At 48.1% G+C, this 15,325-nt stretch overlaps 2 pseudogenes; one reads left to right on the top strand and one right to left on the bottom strand.

Annotated features, from left to right (window-relative positions):
* Window positions 1–1,138: 1,138 nt before the first annotated feature.
* Window positions 1,139–5,656, bottom strand: LOC136521384 (1-aminocyclopropane-1-carboxylate oxidase homolog 3-like; annotated as a pseudogene).
* Window positions 5,657–5,870: 214 nt separating this feature from the next.
* Window positions 5,871–7,260, top strand: LOC136523809 (uncharacterized; annotated as a pseudogene).
* The last annotated feature ends 8,065 nt before the right edge of the window (window positions 7,261–15,325 follow it).

Below are 15,325 nucleotides of genomic sequence, written 5' to 3'. Positions count from 1 at the left end.
ATATCTTTGCAAGTTGCAGGCCGCGAGTCAACAACGTACGTTGCCCTGGCCCGGTGGCCCCTGCTTGCCGCCATCTCTCACTCTCCGCGCAGCGTGGGCCGGGGATGATCGGAGAGCATCACGCGCGAAACATTGGCTGACGGCTAGCTTTAAATTTCTGACACGGTTATCAATCTGCTGTGGGCATGTTTGGTTCCGAAGCTGACGATGAAGCAGGTCTGATATTGGGCGTGTTCCACTGCGGCTAAAAACAGGGCAAACCCTCTAGTTGTAAAATGAAAAGATGTCGATCGTGTTCTGGACCACAATTTCGGCAGTCGCGACGGAGAGAAGCAAAGGATGTCGCAAAATGACTCGTGGTCGTGGCACGCTCGCTTAGCATGGCCATGCGTGACGTGAGAGGAAAAACGCGACAATGAACTGGAGCTATGGTTCGGCGACCGCCTACCGTACCGTCATAGGCTACGGTTCCAAATAATTATGACAGCAGCAACAAAATAACCTTTTGAGACTTGCATCTTGACAAATTAAAAAGACAAGTAATTTAGTTTGCGTCTGAAAAATAGCATTTCCCTTTTTGAGTAGGCTCCCTCTACATGCCTTGTGAGTCCTATACGCTGGACTGATACTGAACTACTGGTCCAAGTGGACGAGCTCGTGCGTGGTTAGCCGTTACGCGACGGCACGGGCGCGTTGGCGACGCGTGCAATCCACCACCGCTCGGGAGCAGGAATGCTGTTCCGGCTGCCGAGTGGCGACACACGAGCTCCAAGATAACGAGACCCTGACCACACCCTGCAGAATGTTGTCGGAAGGACTCGACTAGCTAATCATCAGGACCAGATGCTCTCATTAATTAAGATGAGAATCAACAGTCATCCATCGAAGACGGGTACGAATCCGCGTCTGATAATTTGCGTATCAGCATGAGTTGTCGCGGGCACGTATCGATAGAGCACATACTGTATGTGATAAAGGGTTATCACAGGCGTGCTTTGCCTATACGCGTCTATAATGACGAATTGGAAAACGGAAAAAAAAAATCCCAATGACAGTGTCTTTTATACACATGACACATCTTTATATACCAACATGTTATGCCAAGGCCTTAATTATATGCAAACATGACCCATTTTTACTTACTTATTATCTACATATCCACACATTCAAACCATATATATAAACAAATTACTGTTGCTGATCTACATATGTACACATATTTACGGCTTTGTTTACACAAAAAAGAACGTAAAATCTAATATGCACAGAGGTATAGAGGGCAGGGACTAACCCTTCACTTATCAAACTAATTTGGTATGTGAAGCAGCCAAAATCATCATTTGAATATTTGATGCATATACAAACTAGGACACCCAAAAGTCTCTTGCAAATAGGGGGAAAAATAATCAGAGGTAAAAGACACTAGTTCTGTGCACAGGAACTAGTTACCAACTCAAGATAGCCATTAAGTGAAAGCCAAATCCAGAGTCATCATGTCAACTCATAGATGAAGAATGTCAACAAGTCCTCCAAGCTTTTCAGACACGGCTCTAACCACTCATAAGATATCAAGTGATCGCCTCCCAACACCAACGATCCAAGAGGCTCCTTCACAACAGTGTGCCACTCTGAATAAATATGTGAAACAGAACAGAAAACCAGAGCTATTACAATACAGGTATCAAGTCTGAGCAGCAGAGATCATACCTCGTTAAAAGCTGTGAACTGCTATTGACTCATCCCATTCAGCAATGGGTTGGGACTTGGGACTGAGAAGTGTGTGTATGAAGTGTCCGCAACTAACATAAGGAGAAATGCAACATGCAACGGCTGAGCTTCTGGGCTTCAGCAAAAGATCCCAATGCTCTATGTGCAAAATCTTTGTTTCTGTTGCTGCATGTGAACAGTGGATGGGGCGGTGGGGAGCTCAGTAAGACAAGTCCATAAAGAAATCCATGCATATAATGCTTGTTTTGGATCCATAAACAAAGTGAGCTTTACAGAAAGGCATAAAAAGGCAGCAAACCAACTAAGCTGACTGATTAAGGAAAGAGCATTCCAGCCTTCGCAAGATGATTATCCAGCCTTTAGGCCAGGCTCAGCTCCTTGATCCAATATAAAATTGGAGGTCAAGAATGCGTGACTGCATGATGCCAAATTACACAGAAGCAGCAGCAGCGTGACTTCTATGAGGTAAAATAATTGCATTGGAGTACAATATTGACACTGACATGGTCGCCTGCGCACAAGTTCAGAATTTGTGTGTTGAATTTCCAAGGACACAGATAGGGCAGTGGTCCATATAATTTGAGGCCTGTATCATTCCGACGGGAAAAAACAGCAACAATGAAAAGTACAGGTTCGGCATGCTAGCTAATTCATTGTGACACAATATTGATAGCTATACGAGTATAATTAGACATTATCTAGTGGAAATAAAGGGTTACAAAGAAAGATGGAGCAAGGTCATTGTGAAGTTCCTTGATTAAGCTTGTAGAACCACAGGTTGTAGCATAGTAGCCCGATTTCTGTTTACTTGTGCACAAACCTATAAAGTAAAGATTTTTAATGCCATGGTATAACGCACACAATTCTTTCAAAAAAAATAACGCACAAAGTATATGAAATAAATATGAGCTATAATATATCTTTCTCTAGCTCTGTTAATGAATTTCCTACTGTTTCAATGAAAGCTAGCAGGCCAAAGCTCTTCAGTGCACAAGATCCTGAATCCAATGCAGGTAAATCCTACAGTAGCTTATATGCATTGAACCCTGAAGCACGAACAATTCAGACAATTGAAACACAGAACTGAGTTTGATTGGGCACCAAAGTGTTGCATTTTACCTGGAAAACGTCGCTGATATTGATCACAAAAATGACGGCCACAAGCTTTACATCAACCCAAATAGCTCTACCCATCCTCACTAATGTGTTCCAACTGCAGGCTACTAACCATTCCAGCGAGCACAAAAAACATGCCAAAGTTGGTGTGCAGGAAGATACCCATAGTATGCAAGGGGAGACATACCCACACGGCCACACCAGATGATATGGTGAGTATATCAACTGATTCTTCTAAAAAGGATTACAGGAACAATTCATAGCAGTTTCTTTTGGAAAAGTTAAGTGATGAATCCTTGTGTCAACATTTGCAAGCATGAACACTACGAAAGAATGTCAGCATTTCCTCTGCAACTGACACTTATATATCCCAACTTCAATGATAAGTACATCCAAAGAATTTGTAATTAGTGATTAACATGGAGAAAAAATATTCTTTCAGCATTTCACGGACTTATGTCTTCTCAGAGATCCAAAATATTCAAGACGTCACCCCTGTTGATGTGGACATGTGAACTCTTTTGCTGACCGATGCTTTGGTAATTCAGCTTCCATATCAACAATTTTACACATTTGAATCAGCTTGTAATAAGAAATATTTTGTGGGATAAAGTCTGAAACACGTAGCTAAACATTGTAATAAGCTTACAAAAGTTAGCTTTCACTTATTCTGGGGATTGGCAGCAATAATGTATATTCTAGATGCTCTTGAGAATTGCATAGTAAATCCATGCCCGAATTTGGAAGGGAATGCAATAAATCAGTGATTGCTTCAACAGATAAGATATGCCCTTATAAAAAAACAAATAGATAAGATATGCCGAAGAAATTTTACAGGTAAAACAAAGCCCTTAGGACTCATGTCCATATAAGTGAACCCATGTAGAGTTCTGGACAGCATGTGACAGTGACACCCATCCCAATTTTAGGTGAGTACAGCAGCCATGATGTCTGTGTGCATGTTTCTGTCGATGTTAAGAAAAAAGGGCAGACCCAGTGCCGGAGGCTCCCACATGAGTGGGGTCTAGGGAAGGGATAAACCGAGACAAGCCTTTCCCCCGCAAAATCTGCGGAGAGGCTGCTTCGAACCCACGACCTGGTGACTAATTTGTTAAGACGTAAATGCTAGCCCAACAAAGCTGCTGCATGCCTATAGGGCCTGTCCAGCATTAGTTATATGATGATGTCATCAAGGAAACAATCTATCATTAATTTGACACATCCTCCATAAATCTAATGGAAAACAGTGTAGCATGACTTTTACGAGATAAATTTTTTTTCCTTGCATTATCACCCGTCACACGTGTTGACACAAGTTTGAACTTTTGTTGGTTGGGTCGGGCTTGTGAACATAAAGTATTACAATTTGAAGTAAGTGTGGTTAAGTATTTACAATTTGAAGTGCTCAACCAGAGCTCTGCTGGCAAGGTCTCGTCTAAAGAAGGCCCCCAGAAACTCAGACATGGTAAAATTCCTGAACTTTGGTGAACTATCTGAAGAAACCAGTTCTGGTAGTGGCCCATAAAAAATTGTGTCCCATCTCTTGCCAGGATTGAAAAATATTGCGATTGAAACTCTTGCTTCTTCTCGTGTATTCATAATCACACAATGGTCAACGCTCTTGTACTTATCATTAGACATGATCTGATGAAAGTATAGGATAAAAATAAGCTAGATAAGATGATGGCATTATAAAGATATATAGATAGAGGCCATAAACTGTTCCTCGATGGTACAGATTTAACTGAATTGGCTGAAAACTGAATTCAGATACTTGATTGTCTGGATACTTTACCCAAGTAAAGTAATAGTAAACAACAGAACTGTACCTGCAAGAGGTCCCCGACGTTGATTACAAGCGCACCCCGCACAGGCTTCACATCCACCCAGCGGCTCGTCCCATCATCATCGCTTTGTTTGACCTGCAGGCCACCGATACCATCCTGCGCAAGGACGGTGAGCACGCCGGGGTCTGAGTGCGGGACAAGGCCCATGGTGCGCTCGGGCTCAGGGCACACTGGATAGTAGTGGCACACCATAACCTTGCCCTCGAGGCAGGAAGCGGCCTCCAGCCTCGAGGCCCCGAGCCCGAGCCCCTCCGAAAGGAGCCCCAGCACGGCGCGCCCGACGGCGGTGGCGTGCGCGTCCCACTCGAGCACCTCGTCGCGGCAGACGGCCGGGATGCGCGCCGGGCCGGGCCGATCGGGCCCGAACGCGATCTGGACGGTGTCGCGCCAGCTCGCGGCGGGGGCCCGGTACAGGTCGACGTTGGAAGAGTAGGAGACCCCACCGGGCATGGCGCGGCCGTAGTGCGCGGCGCGCTCGGGGGCCGGGAGCTCGTTAGGCGCGCACGGCGTCGAGCGCCCGCGCGGGGTAGTCCTCGGGGACTCCGAGGGCCTGGTGGTGGTTGACGAGGTGGAAGAAGCCCCAGCTGCGGGCGGCCGCGGCGAGGGGCGCGGGGAGGGAGAGGTCGACGACGGGGATTGAGACGCCCGGCGGCGCGAGGGGCGTGGAGGCGTAGGGGTCTCGATGGACGAAGAGCGCAGGCACGGAGGAGACGCCGGACTCGACGTGGCCGCGTACACCCGTGCGCGCCTCGTCGAAGGCCCTGAGGAGCGCGGCGCGGTCTGACTGGGGCGCCGGAGGAGAGGGGAATGCCATGGCTGGCGGATTGCTCGAGAGTCGAGAACCTCGGTCGGTGCCGCGTGGAAGCCTGGAAGGGAAGACGCTGGCTTTAGCCGGAAGGGATGGAATGGAATGGCGAGGTGGGTCGTGGCCTCGTGGGCGCGGCGACTTCGGAATCTTGTCGCCGTCGTCCGTTTCGTCCAGCCGCCCGGCCCATCAGAGCACGCAACCAAATCCCGTACGAATGGACCGCGACCGCGACCGCAACCGCAACCGAAAAAAAAACGCGGTTCCTCCCTGCGGCTCCCCTGCCGCGTCCGGGCGTGGGCTACTGGCCGTGCCTCGCGGATCTTACTACCGGCGGCGAGGTCCGGCGCGGAACCAAACAAGACGCCCGTGGGATGTCGTTGTCGAAGCCGTGTGCCATGCCGGAGGCGGAGTGGCGCATCATGCCGGCTCCGGCAACGTCCGACATCGGCGTTCTGCCCTTGGACGCCCTGCGCGAGATCCGGCTGCGCCTCCAGGCCAAGGAGCTCTGCCGCCTCCGCCTGGTCTGCCGGCTGTGGCGGTCCCTCCTCTCCGACCCGTACTTCGCCGCGGCCCACGACGCGCGGCATCAGGCGGTGCTCATCATCACACGGCTACAGCGAAGGCGCGGGGCGCGACGTGCTCGTGGGTATCATGGATCTCTCCGGGCAAATCGTCAAGAAGGTGCGCGGAATGGAGGGCGACAGAGCCGTGAGCGTGAGCCTTGACCGCGTCTGTGTCAGGAAAATCGACGACAGCTGCAGCAGCTACCGACTGTTCACCCCGATTCGCGAGGAATTGTATTACTTACCGGACAAATTTCTCGATCCGGCTACTGGAACTGTGTGTCGCATACCGGACAACTATGCAGAAGAGCATGTGGAACTCGCTTCGAGCTTGATCATTGAGCGCAAATATCTGTTTGGACAGGTCGCCCGCACAGGGGAATACAAGATATTTCGAATGCTATTCCATTTTTCCATTGGGATTGGACGTCGGCAGATGTTTGAGGTCTGCACACTCAACAGTAGCAGCTGTGCAGGGTGGAGAGCGGCGCCCCTTGAAGAAACCATTCAGATGGGTAGGTTTACCGGTGTTCGGCTGGGGCTGGCTGAGCCCCTCACATGGGCACTGTTTCAATGAATCCGCTAGCGGTACTTCTCTCTCACATAGATGAACCAGCAAGCCCCTCACATGGGCACTGTTTCAATGAATCCGCTAGCGGTACTTCTCTCTCACATAGATGAACCAGCAACGATACGAACCAGCCAATGAATCAGCCACTCTATCACCTTCGATAACCAAGTTAGTGAGAGATTTGATTTTTACATTCGACCTTGAGACTGAGGCATGGGGGCCGTCTATCAGGGGGCCCCGATCACCTTTCCTGATGATGCTGATCTGATGTTCTACGACCTTGGTCCTCCTAATGTAAGGCAACTGACAGTAGCCAACCTGAATCGCTCCTTGGCTGTTGTGCATGGCCCAGCTCCGAATGTTGACATTTGGACTCTACTGTACTTTGCTAAGGGTCTCTGGGTCAAAATGTACAGCATACAGTTTGAAAAATATGACATTCTTGGGCTCGTGCAGGCGCATCCCTTGTTTGTGTTTGGCGACGGGAGGATAATCCTATATAAATAAGACCATGAGTATTTACAGATTTATGATCCAAGAACCAACACACTTACTGATTCAGTGGAGTCAAAGCATTTCTCTGCAGTTGCTAGCTACGCAGGAAGCCTATTGAGCTTAAAGTGCTGAGTACTAATGAGGTGAACATTCTATTGTACTTGTTTTTGTAATGAATACTTGTCATTTACTGATGAAAGGAAGAATGTATTGGTAACTGATGGATGCTTGAGAGTAGCCCTCCTGTTTAAAGGTGCTATCTGCATATAGGTTGCTAGTGTTTATTGTTACCATAGATGATAACACAATGCACATCCCCCTTTGGGTGTCAATGCACCAGTTTGCAATGTGTGATGAAACAATCTTTTGTAATATTTGCTTTGTGCGATGCATTTGAAAAAGTGTGCTAGAACAAGTAAATGTGATGGCGTTCTGTCGGTGTTTCGAATAACCACCGGCTAGTAAATTTATAATTATGCACGTTAGGCCCGGATGGTGCGCTAAAGGACACAAGGTTTATACTGGTTCGGGCTGAATGTTCCTACGTCCAGTCTGTTGCTGCTCGTGTTATTAGCATAAAAAATGGTCCGTAGTAGGGGGTACAAACGGTCGAGAGAGGGACTGGTCCCAGGTCTCTGATGGAAGGGTCGAAAGGAGGCCAAGAGCCTGGTGGCGGCTTGGCTGTGTATGTGATGTCGAACTGAACTCTCTATGAGTTCGTCTGTATGTGAGTTGTCCGTTCAAAGTCGGTCCCTCTAGTGGGGAGCCATGCCCTCCCTTTTATAGACTAAAGGGGGAGCAGGGGTTACAGATGGGAGAAAGAGGAAAATACCAAGGGTATAGAAGGTCGTTCAAAGGATCCAGGTCTTCCTTTTTTCCCTACGCCTGCCCTGTATAACATGGCAGACAGTGTCAGAAAGTGGCGTGTTCGTTGATCTTCGTAGGTCATGCCCTGACCTCTTTTAGCAAGTGGGTGCGTCCCGTCCCGCCTTCGCGGGCGACGTGTCGGGCAGGGGTGTCGATCTGCGACCCTGTGGGGAGCGGAAGGCGCGGTGACTGCTCGTTTGCCACTATAGCGGAAGGGAGTCCCCCCATGGAACGTAATGGTTGTCGTACGTCTGTGTCGGACTCTTCGCCCGGGGGCTGAAGGCGGTGCCTACAACAATGTAGGGCGAAGAGCACGCGCCTGCAACACTATTCAGGCTCTGCCACGCCTGGAAGGGTCTAAGCGCCCGCCCCGTCATGCCCTGACGGTACTCTCCTGCAGGAGCGCAGGGCATGGTCCTTGATGCTATGGTTGACCCGAACGTCTTGTCTTATCCTGTGCCTATCATCATGAGGGAGCGGGGTGCGGTTGTCAAGCGAGGTGGAGCCAGCCTTTGGACATCGGGCGAGGCGAGGTCCGCCCTCGGGGGTCGGGCGAGGTGGAGTATAGCCCTAGGGCGTCGGGCGAGGCGGAGCTGGCCCACGGGCGTCGGGCGAGGCGGAGTCTAGCCCTCAGCCCTCAGGCGAGACGGAGCCGGTCCACGGGCGTCGGGCGAGGCGGAGTCTAGCCCTTAGCCCTCGGGCGAGGCAGAGCCGATCCCTCAGCCCTCGGGCGGGGCGGAGCCATCCTCCAGCCTTTGGGTGAGGCAGAGCTGGCCCACAGGCGTCGGGCGAGGTGGAACCAAACCCCCATCATTCGGGCAAGAGGCGCAGTAGTGTTCTTGTCCGTTCGGGAGTTTTTAACGTTCGATGTTTATTAGTTTCACCTCCTTGGGTACCCCGGTATTAGGTCCCCGACAGTAGCCCCCGAGCCCCCGGGTGATTCGGACAGAATTGCCCGGGGGGTGTTTTGATTTTGTCGGAGTCAATTCGCTAGAGGGTGCGCGCGAGCGCACCCGGTGGGTGTAGCCCCCGAGCCCTGTCGGTACGGGACCCACAGGATACCCCGCAAGGAAGGAAGAAGACCTAGTCCAATTAGGATTCTCCTCCTATAATCTTAGTAGTAGTATTACTCTGTAATCCTACTAGGAACTCTCATTGTAAATCGACTAGGATTCTGGCCTCCTGACTATATAAAGGAGGGCAAGGCACCTTGGATCGGGGTTCAACAGAACAATTGTACAACACAACACTTCATAATCAATCCAACGCAAAGGCTAACGCCGACTGGACGTAGGGTTATTACTCGATCCACGATCGAGGGCCTGAACCAGGTTAAATCGACTGTCTTTTGCGTTAACCATCGAGTTCAGCATACGCTGAAGCTCGAACATACTGCCTCGGGTACCCCCGTGGCAGGCTATCGGTGGTCAAACATCGACAGCTAGCGCGCCAGGTAGGGGCTTTCGGCGACTTTGCATCTGAGAGCTTGATGGACCTCGACAACATGATCTTCTCGAAGGGATTGACCTTCGTCTTCGGTTCATGGATCTGCAAGGCAGGCGATGATGGCAAGCTCCAAGGTTGTCTCCTTGAAGAATCAGATCATCATCAAGATCATCCTATTTCGACGATAACGACAGATCAGCTTGCCGGAAGATTCGCACAGCTCAATCCGACTCAGTTCTCGCAAGTTCATGCATCTGACTCAAACTCAAGTTCCGCTCCTGAAACGAAGTCTTATCCGAGTTCTTTTGGGAAACCGAGTTCTTTCCTGACAAAGCTCCGGGACATGACGTCAACCTGTCAAGAATACTACTCGGAATACACCCAGAATACTTCAAAGAAGTCGGATATTTTTCCGTTTGGACTCCACAACATGGCAACATCCTATCAGACATGGCACGAAGGATCAACTTATCCCATGCTTAGAATGCCACTGAAGGGAGCCCAGGAAGGTCTCGTTTTAACCATAACATCTCAGGACTGCATCATTCACTGGCTAGATACCGTTCCTGAGGATGACGACGCCCAACTAGTCGATGACACGGCAACAGCAATTCTACCCTACCAAGAAGGAGATTCCATCTATGACTTTAAAACCTCTACTGAAGTCATCAACAGCTCTGCCAGTACAGAAATCAACAATGATGACAGAACAACTCACGCTAGAGAAGCACTCATGATTCGCCATCCTCGATCACCATTGATCCCCCCAGAAGCACCGGGCGTAAGATCTTCAGATGAATCCGAGTCCAATATATCACCATTTATCCAGGGATATGATGGTGAGACTGAGAGCCAGAGGCAAGCAAGAGAAAGAAAGAACAAATTGAAACAGGGACGACAACGCCGTCCAAAACAACGGAAAGACACTTGGAACAAATATGAATCAGACCTAGCCGAGTACAATAGAAGAAAATCAAAACGAGAAATCGAAGAAGGACGAGCAGTGAGTACTCCCTATGATAAGATCCGGGAAGCACTAGAAGAACTCAGGGCGACCTCACACCCCAATGAGAAACAAGAACAGCTTCAAGATTTCCTCCGATCAACAATCTTTAAAACAAACGACGGAAAGGCAACATCTCATGAACAGGAAGACCAAAATCAAAGGAAGTCTGCTTTCGAAAGACTAGGACCAAGTAGAAGTCACGACGGAGGAAGCCGAAGAAATCACAGTCAAAATAACCGAGTCGAGCAACCAAGAAAGGACAGGAGTAGAGCACCTACTCGGACGGCCACACAAAACTACTCTTACCAAGACGACAGCTGGCAAGAAGGGGGCACGGAATCAGAATATACAGAAGCCAGAACACATGATAGATTTCCCTATTTTGCAAACAGACTTGCATTGATTCGACTACCTCACAAATTCAAGCCGTCCAACCACTCCAAATATGATGGCAAGACCAAACCAAAGCAATGGCTCAGGATTTACTCACAATCGATTGAACTAGCCGGAGGAGACGATGACATCAAAACCTTGTTCTTCCCCATGGCCCTAGAAACCATGCCGCTTCAATGGTTTGACAAATTAAATCTCGGATCAATCAGAAGTTGAGAAGACTTACAAAGAGCTTTCTGTGAAAATTTTGCGAGAATTATTACACATCCAATCACCCACACAGAATTAAAAGGACTTAAGCAGAAAGGAGGTGAAATCTCAAAAATTACTATCGATGATTTGGCGAACTACGAGCTCAAGTACATGACATCACACAACGAGAAGTAATTGAAGCTTTCTCTCATGGAATCGTGGCTAGGTGGCAACTCCAAGACTTCTGCAAAGAAAACCCAAGAAATAACGAAGAATTCAGAAGAACAGTAGAAAAGATGATTACTGCGGAAGAAAAAATGAAAGAAAGATTCCTAGAAAGGAACAACAGAGACAACCCGGACAGGCAAAATCCTCGAAACAACAGACATCAGGAGAGAAAGCGAGGTCCAGACAACACGGTAGCAATGGCTGACAAATCAAAGAAATTTACCAAGCCCAGAAGATATGATGACATTGAGAACATGCGTTGCCCTTTGCACCCCAACGGGAGGCACACCATCGAAAATTGCTACACCTTCAACGAAAGGTACACTAGAAAAGATAGCAAGGGAAACAGTAAAGAAGACAATCGGAAAAAAGAAGGAGACAACAATGATGACAAGGGATTCCAAAAATCCAGAGGGACAGTAGCAGTAATCTTTGCTGGGATTCTAGACTCCAAAAGCAAACATCAAGAAAAGTTAGCGCTACGAACAATTATGGCCGCAGAACCCGCTACACCAAGATATCTCAACTGGTCAGAGTACCCAATCCAATTCTCAAGAGAAGACCAGTGGACCAGTGTAGGAAACGCAGGTCATTACCCATTGGTTCTAGATCCGACCATTGCCGGCATGACTGACATGAAAGTACTAATTGACGGAGGAGCAGGACTCAACATCATCTTTTCAGAAACTCTAAGAAAGATGGGACTACAACTCGTCGGGATGATCACACCAACAAGCACACCTTTTTATGGCATAGTACCCAGCAAGGCAGCAATGCCACTTGGACAAATCACTCTACCGGTTACCTTTGGGACCCCCTCAAATTACCGCACAGAGTTCATCAAATTTGAAGTCGCAGATTTCGATTCCTCATATCATGCAATTCTTGGGCGACCAGCACTAGCAAAATTCATGGCAATACCGCATTATCCGTACCTGTTGCTCAAAATGCCAGGGCCTAATAGAGTTCTTTCTCTTTGGAGCGATTTAAAGCACGCATTTGACTACGACGTACATGCAATCCAAATTGCAGCAAAGGCACAGGCAAACAATGGAAGAAAAGAAATAGCCACTATCGCCGCAGAAACAAGCCAAGAAGAACTAGAGATACCAGCTAAGAGACCGAGCATTCTAGCACCACCAAAAGAAGCCAACGTGAAGCAAATCGACCTAGGCACCGGTGATCCCACAAAAACAACAACCATCAGTGCCCACCTATCGGCAAAATAGGAACTCGCGCTCACCAACTTTCTTCGGGACAACAAGGACATTTTCGCTTGGAAGCCGGCCGACATGCCAGGGGTCCCAAGAGAGTTGGCTGAGCACGGAATTGATATCAATGAAGGCTCCAAGCCTGTAAAGCAACGACTACGATGATTCTCTCCCGACAAGAAGGCAACAATTAAAAAGGAAATTACAAAACTAATGGCAGCTGGATTCATCAGGGAAATTCTCCATCCGGATTGGCTAGCAAATCCGGTTCTGGTATAGAAAAAGAACACAGACGAGTGGCGCATGTGTGTTGACTACACATATCTCAACAAACACTGCCTAAAAGATCCGTTCGGGCTACCACGCATTGATCAGATAGTTGATTCAACAACAGGATCTGCCCTATTATCTTTTCTCGATTGCTATTCCGGGTATCACCAGATCACATTAAAAGAAAAAGACCAAAGCAAGACATCTTTTATCACTCCGTTCGGCGCCTACTGCTATAGGACAATGTCGTTTGGACTCAAGAATGCTGGAGCCACTTACCAAAGAGCCATCCAAACATGCCTTCAGTGATCAGATCGGCAAAAACGTAGAAGCATACGTGGACGACGTGGTTGTAAAAACAAAGAACCCGGATACACTGATTGAAGACTTAAAACAAACCTTCGAGAACCTAAAGAGGTGGAGGTGGAAATTGAACCCAAACAAGTGCGTATTCGGAGTTCCCTCAGGACAACTACTCGGATTCTTGGTTAGTCATCGCGGAATCGAAGCAAGCACCAAGCAAATTCGAGCAATAACAGAGATGGGCCCTCCTCGAAACATCAAAGAAGTACAAAAACTAACAGGCTGCATGGTGGCACTCAACCGTTTCATATCAAGACTCAGCGAAAAAGGGTTGCCTTTCTTTAAACTACTAAAGAAGACAGACAAGTTCGAGTGGACAGAAGAAGCCAATGAAGCTTTCAAGAAACTTAAGGCATACCTCACCTCCTCACCAGTCCTCACACCTCCAAAGAAAGACGAAGACATGATGCTATACATTGCAGCCACTACTACTGTAGTCAGCACAGCAATAGTAGTGGAAAGAGAAGAAGAAGGGCGCGTATATAAAGTACAATACCCAGTATACTATATCAGCGAAGTGCTATCAGAATCAAAAATCCGGTATCAGCATGTGCAAAAACTACTCTACGCCCTACTGATCACTTCACGCAAGCTTCATCACTATTTTGAGAGCCACAAGATTACTGTGGTGACAGATTTCCCACTAGGAGACATCTTACGCAACAAAGACGCAACAGGACGCATATCCAAGTGGGCGGTTGAACTCGGTGCTCTCAACATCGATTTCACCCCGCGAAAAGCAATTAAATCTCAAGCCCTTGCTGATTTTGTTGCCGAATGGACAGAAATTCAACAACCCGTATCAAGCGCCATCCTTGATCATTGGAAGATGTACTTTGATGGATCACTTAAGCTAGACGGAGCGGGTGCAGGCGTCCTCCTAATTTCACCAGATGGAAGACAACTAAAGTATGTCCTTCAGATATTATGGCAAGCCACCAACAACGAAGCAGAATATGAAGCTCTCATACACGGGCTAAGAGTGGCTATTACACTCGGAATCAAGCGACTACTCGTATACGGCGATTCGGCAGTAGTCATCAACCAAGTCAACAAAGATTGGGATTGCACCAAAGAAAACATGGGTGCTTACTGTGCTGAAATCCGAAAACTCAAAAAACACTTCCAAGGACTAGAAATTCTACATGTCTTGCAGGATTCCAACATTGCAGCAGATGTTCTTGCCAAGCTTGGATCCGACAGGGCAGAGGTCCCACCCGGCGTATTCATAGAGAAGTTATCAGTTCCTTCTATCAAACAACCCGGTGAGACAACCACAGAACTCACAGCCAAAGGCAACCAGATTCTGGTGATCAACACATCATGGACACAGGTTTTTATTGATTACATCAAAGAAAATAAGTTGCCAGCGGAAAAACAGCAAGCCACGCAAGTCGTCCGCAGAAGCAAGAATTACGTCATAGTAGGAGACAAGCTATACAGAAGAGCCGCATCATCAGGAGTACTCCTAAAATGCGTCTCATTTGAAGAAGGCAAACAAATCCTAGACGAAATACACTCAGGCTGCTGTGGAAATCACGTCGCTTCAAGAACACTAGTCGGCAAAGCATTCTGCACTAGTTTCTACTGGCCAACCGCTTTGAAAGACGTAGAAGAACTCGTCAGAAGATGCAGAAGTTGTCAGATGTTCGCAAGACAAGATCATGTGCCAGCCCACAACCTCATCTGCATTCCACCCGCTTGGCCTTTCTCCTGCTAGGGCCTGGATCAAGTGGGACCTCTCAAGAAAGCAAAAGGTGGTTTCGAGTACATCTTTGTAGCAATCGACAAGTTCACCAAGTGGATCGAATACAAACCACTCGCAAAATACAGTGCAGCCAAAGCGGTCGAGTTCATCCAAGATATTATGCACCGTTTCGGCATGCCCAATCAAATCATCACAGATTTGGGTTCTCCCTTCACAGCTACATAATTCAAAAGTTGGGCACAGGATTGTGGTTTCAGTATAGATTACGCATCAGTCACACATCCAGAAGCCAACGGACAGGTAGAAAGGGCTAATGGACTCATACTAGCCGGACTAAAACCAAGGTTATATGAAGAACTAGTAGACTATGGGGCAAAATGGATCGAAGAATTACCCAAAGTTGTATGGGGGCTACGGACTCAAATAAGCAGAGCCACCGGATACTCGCCTTTCTTCCTGGTATACGGATCAGAAGGCGTACTACCCGCAGACCTAATCTGGATGTCACCAAGG

Source organism: Miscanthus floridulus, chromosome 18, assembly GCF_019320115.1.
Source record: "Miscanthus floridulus cultivar M001 chromosome 18, ASM1932011v1, whole genome shotgun sequence".
Taxonomy (NCBI): Eukaryota; Viridiplantae; Streptophyta; class Magnoliopsida; order Poales; family Poaceae; genus Miscanthus; species Miscanthus floridulus.
The sequence above is the reverse complement of the archived record's forward strand: the minus strand, read 5'-3'. Positions and strand labels throughout refer to the sequence as shown.